This window comes from Hermetia illucens, chromosome 3 (genome assembly GCF_905115235.1).
Source record: "Hermetia illucens chromosome 3, iHerIll2.2.curated.20191125, whole genome shotgun sequence".
Classification (NCBI taxonomy): domain Eukaryota; kingdom Metazoa; phylum Arthropoda; class Insecta; order Diptera; family Stratiomyidae; genus Hermetia; species Hermetia illucens.
Genome location: NC_051851.1, coordinates 120,418,827 through 120,425,133, shown reverse-complemented (window position 1 = coordinate 120,425,133; position 6,307 = coordinate 120,418,827).

The window sequence follows — 6,307 nt, the reverse complement described above, 5'->3', positions numbered from 1 at the left end:
GGCGTAACGATTGACCAGAGGTTAAACTTCAGATTGCGTGTGAAGGGTGCAGCAACCAAGGCATATAACATCGGAGCGCTGATTGGTGGCCAATGCCGAGCCGCCGACTCATTATTTCGAAGGCGGTCAGGTCGATCCTACTGTATACAGCCCTAGTATGAGCAAATGCACTGAAAAATACAACAAATAAGTATAAGTTCACTCCGAACATGTTGCGCTTACAGAGCAATATCCAATGAAGCAGATGGCGTGATAGCAGAAATTATCCCAATTGAGATTCTGACGAAAAAAAGACAAGGACTTTACAATCAAGCGTATCTCACCCGAGAATCTCCTGGCCGTCGGGACGAGTTAGAAAATAGGCGCTAGACTCACAGAATCATATGGGATATCCGAAGTAGGTTTCTACCTACTTCAATTCTTGAGCGCATATCTGTAACGATTTGGGCATGATGATTCCCCCTTTTACCCAAACTGCCCGAATGTTGCAGAGAATGCAAAACACGTTTTTTTTTCATTGCCTGAGATTCGCAGTCCAGAGGGCTGAATTGGAAGCTACAGCCGGGGGCACTTTACATCCGAAAATATAATGGAACATATAGTGAAAGCAAAGGGGATATGGACCGAAGACGAAAAGGTGATTACAGCCATCGTTAAGAAGCTTAGGCAGGAAAAAATCAGCCGGAAGAAGGAACGCGAGAGAAACACGAATGTTAACATGAGCGAAGCGCAAGTTCTGATCCAGCCCCGCGATGTAATACCATATGGGAGTCCCGCGGGGAATGTGGAAGGGGAAGGAGGTGGTTTCAGTGGGAAAGAGTTTTTGAAGCGTTCCACCTTCCATTGGAAAAAAAGACAGAGAAATAGTGGAGCAGTTGGTGAACAATGGGAAATGTACCCGGCAAGTTAGCCAAATATGCGAAGTTAGTCAATCAACCGTCGCAAAGCTAAAAAAAGTGTAGAGTCAATCTAGGTGGTAGACCCAGGAAATTCTCAGACCATAATGAACGACCTTTGGACAGGTACATCCTGTATGGCAGTATATTATCTACTTCAGAAATCGCCAAGTATATTTGCTATGGGCAAACCAATAAGCAAGTGAACAGCTCACTACCCCTTAAAGCGCATGGGTATGAAACTATTGAAAAAAGGAAAAAATATAACAGCGAGGTTGCGCTACGCTAGTTAGTACTCGAACTGGTCTGAAAAATGTCTTAGGAAACTAAAATCAACCGCTACTGCACGGATGAAAGCTCCTGCGGAACGGAAATGTGAGTGCAGGCAAGCCATGTCAAACAAAGTGTAAAGCACGGAGGTGGCTCAATAATGTTGGGATGTTTTATTGTGTTCGGCAATTACGCCTTATAGAAGGCAAAATACATAAAAATGTATAAAAATATGCAAAAAGAAACCAAACACTTTGGAAAGTGTTCCCAAAAGAATAAGCGCCATAAAAAATCCAAGGAACTCTGGAAAATATTAATCAGCTTATGCCTATATATTTTCAACATGGAGCAAAACTGAACCAATAAAAAAAGCTTCATTAAAAATATATTTACGTATTTTTTTTATAAATCAATTTGACCTTACTTTTCGTTATTTCTAAAACATACAACTCATCTCAAAAAACCGATGCTATTTTGACGAAAAACACATAAAGCTGCAAAATTGACAACATTAGTTCAATTTTGCACTTTACTGTATACTTATATGTACATGAATATACTTTTAAAATACACCCCCAACATTATGTTGTGCGTTATCAAAATGAATGAGCTCACATAACAGATACAATTTGAAAAAAATGTTAACATTCAACTTTGAGACGTGCTCGCGTCAAAAGGATCGGCGTCGAATCGTTCGCGTCGAAACAACCTGCTCCAGACTAACCCAATTAATCCAAAAGAAAACAACTTAAGGGGAGACCAAACCTAAAAAATTCGTCTTTTTCGTTTGTAAAGATAATAAAACTGAAACCACTCCAAAAAATTTGCACCAAACCCATTCGACCGAAAAGGAATAAAAAGGACTATAAAAAGTCAAAGATCAAAAAACGAGAAAAAAAACTTTTGTAGAAAACGTTTAAAATATTTTTTTCGTCATCACACCGTATAAAACAACCGTAAAGTGACGGAAATGGGAAGGCTACACCGAATAATGAATATAAGAAACAAACAAAAAAATCGATACATATTTCATCATTACAAAATAATAAGTTGATATTTTGGTTAAAAATTTATACAAAAATTGCCCAAATAATATTGATACTAACAAAAAAAATCATTAAATTTGATGGAATAATTCATAGAATAGATATACATCTTTAAAGGAAGAAATTCCCGTTTCGGGTCTAGGTTGAGGTTGATCTCCTCTTAAGCAACAATCATCTAAGATTACCTCTGACCCTCAAAGCACAAAATTCAATCAGAGGAGGTACCAACATCCGTATCATAAAGGTATTATATTAGGTGATAAAATAGGTACACACATTTTCTAAAACAACTTCATAAATTATGCATTTAATTTAATTATGCATCTAATCTAAACTGAAGCTTTTGTGCCAGACTTTTCGAGGAAAATTCCGAAGTAATCATAGATACATACTTTAATTCCCGTAAAAAATATATAACACTGGCAGCAGTCTAGTTCTACGGTAGAAGGGGGTATCATCTGCTGACGACGTTTTATCATGGAGGGATCATAGTGACTGAGGATATAAGTAGTTTAAATACTAAACACGTTGGGAAACCGGAAGCTTTAGGTACCAAAGGTTTTGTGTTTCCCTCTGCGAGAACGGCAGTCCACGGCAGTTGCAATTGCATAATAATGTAAAATTGAATTGTGCACCATTTTTCAATAAAAATTTACACAATAATCGGAATGGGAAATATTTTGAGGCCTAGATTTCATGTAAGCGCACCACCCTGATTTTTTTCAGATTTTTCGAATGGGTAGTTTTCGAAAATGAGTCGTTTCTCATTTTAATTGTGCATCATTTTGACTTCTTACGTCAAAACTATATTAGTTTCGGAAAGAACTAATCGAGACTTTTCATTTGGTACCCCACATAACTATATTTGAAAAAAAAAAATGTACACCCCTTTTTTGCATGTATGGAGAACCCCGTTAAATTCCACATAGAACGATATAAAAAAATGCGCTAAAGCACCCAGAATGATCCGGGGAGGTTAATTTTCAGTTTTCATGTACCTATGAATGAGAGGATATTTCTATTTTTACTAACATCGAGATTCGAATTATGCGAAACAAAAATATATCCATTCCTTGAAACCTTGGCCGCCCTAAATTAGAAAAGGAGGTTATTTGCATTCCCTATGTTAATAAAATAGAAGGCATATTTCAGGGGAATGTATGGCACAATTTTATTGCGAAAATGAAAAGAAAAACATAAATTCGATAAATACCTATTTAATAAACTGAGCGAATCTGTTTTTCTGTTATTTGCCAAAAACTTGGAGGATTTAATAGTTCGTGCGCTGTGGTCTATTAGTCTCATTCAAAGGCATCAATTGCAATTAGAGAACCATAAATTGACTTGCTGATATGCTTCACTTTATAACGGTATTAAAAGGTTTGCGAAATTAAGTACATTTAGATTACAAAAAAAAATAAATAAAAAGCTTTTCCCTCCAGATGAAAATTTCCGAACAAATATGCAAGTGAAATGATGTAAAGTTATTGTGAAAGGATTTCAAAAGACCATACATTTGCACACATACCACACAATAGGTAGTACAAAGGCCTTTTCGAAAATAAAGCACCCTTTTACATTGCTGATTTTATTCTCCACTTACAACCAAATGAAATGGGAAATCCACCGTGGTAGTCTCTGCAGAATATTTCTATCATATCTTTCCACCACAATTCTACAAATACTATCATTCTACAATATTTGGGTTACTCCCTCTTGGATGGTGGTAGATATATTTATATTGTTGTTGACAATTGAACCCCAAGGATAATATTTGATGACCAATTCATGAGGCAACGGACACAATACAAAAGCCGAAGACACAACAATTGACAAGTTGGCAAGGGAGTTGAAAAATATGCCCCGAATCATCATCATCATCATCATTGTCAACAACAACAATACCAAATTTCTCGGTGGCTGAACGAACCACATGCGAAGAATAGAAGCACATACAATACTTTCGACAATAGTTTCGTTACTTGTATTTAGATGGACGACGGCAGCAGTTATTGTTCATTGGGTATTCTTTCGCATTGTTTCGATAGCACTATATATTGTCAAAGGATGTTGATAAACGGAACATGAATAGAGAGCAAGTATAATGATTTTATATGATATGTTTCTGAATAGGTACCTTTTGTCTAGATACTGAGTCTATTATGACAACACGATAGATAGCAATGTTAGTTTTTCCATTTAAAATTGCATTAATTTTGTCTGATGCTTAGTAGAAAACCTTTCGAATCCATTCAAAAATGCAAAGGTGTGAATCAAAATACCTGCTCGTATGTCTGTGCTTTAGGAACACGAGGGAATAATGGTTTAAGGGCCGTATTGCAACCTTAATTGTTTCCTCGTTTAAAGTCTATTTCTTGTGGAAGCAATTTTTGATATCGAAGGGTGTGTTGAAATCTGCACATTACTTACTCCTTAATCTGGTATTTTTAAAGTACACGTTGCGAATTCCAGTGGTAAGTAATCCATCGAAATTGGTTATCCATATTATCCACTTTAAACTAGACAAGCTGAAACACCGTTGAAATTGATTAAACCAAATCACTTAAAAATATTCTTTCACTATCAATCACACAACATACAATTATGCATTCACTATCGAAACTTCACTTTTCAACACTTGCTTCGCTTGATACACCATCAAAATACCGCGTTCCACGTGTTTGCCTCAACCACGTCACTATTGGCGCGGACGTAGTCATGATACATTTCCTATCGCGTTGCAACTGTTGGACTCTAGCACTTAGATGGAGCGTTATACCGTCACAAGGACCTATGAATTCTTATCAAAAAGAGCTTTTCCTTTCTCCAAGTCTACTGTCCGAAATTAGAACGCTAATGCGCAGAAGCGAATAAAGTGGGGAACTACAAAGTATTCAACCCTTTCGGGGAAACATAGCGATTTAACCAAATCTGAAAAAGTAGACGACGATAGCATATAAAAATATTTTGTTTGAACCAAGGATATCATATCAATGCTAAGAGTAGAGCTCAACGGACGTAAATGCAAGAAAAATTTCAATGAAAGTATTAATGGCAAAGCACGCTAGTGTAATGCCAAACTGCCAATGAACAGTATCCAGCAAAAATAAAGATTGCCAACTAATTCAGGATGCTCTACTCGACTTGCAAGTTACTCACAAACTTTACAATCTTGTATAAAATTTGATCCAAATTTCTAGCAAAATTGAACTTCCTTGAAATATGGTATAGACATTTTCGGAAACATAAGTGATAATAAATAAATTGGTGAAAGACATTTCAACCTTTAAACTTTTCCCACTTTCTAAGAAAATCGTGGCCAGCTCATGTGGACTAGACAAATTATTTCAGTTCAACACCAATATCAAGCAATGCAAATGTTATTGCAATATAAACCACTTCCATGAATTGTAATAGCCAACTTTTGGCTCGACCACGTAATTTCCTATTTTGATAATAGTTTTTTTTTATATAAATTATAATATTTCAATGTTACCATCAGTAAATTTTCATTAGAAGCAACCAAACTCCTGCCACTACGAGCAGCAATGAAAACAAGGCAATTGTTATAATATTCGCGACATGCAATTAAATATACCCCCAAAATTACTGATATTCAGTTCCTTACCTATCACCCAATCATCGTTGCCATCTTTTCCCATGTCATATCATGTTGAACAATAATAAAAGCGCCATTGTATGTTGTGTAAATTATTCGATCCGACTGATTTCAAAGCGCTTCATTGTCTACCGTCAATGTCTTGATAGTGTTATACGAATATCGGAGGGCAAGAGGATAATAGTCTGAATAAGGGGTAAGAGTAATCTCCTCTTCCTATGCTTCCATTGTACTACAGCTTCCCATCGCGTTATGCTATCAGTCAAACAAACAAAATTCCGATCTTTCATACTTTTGAATCCTTACGCGCCCACATAACTCTCATCTCCTGTCCCAGATAGTTATCTAGCCTCGTGCGCTTTGCTCTTCATTCTCTCGCTATTCATTCGGAATTCTATGGCGATGGCTTTTCATTCAGAGTTCCATAGAAAATCATCAGCACTTTTGTTTGAAAACAACAGAGCCTCCGTTTTTTT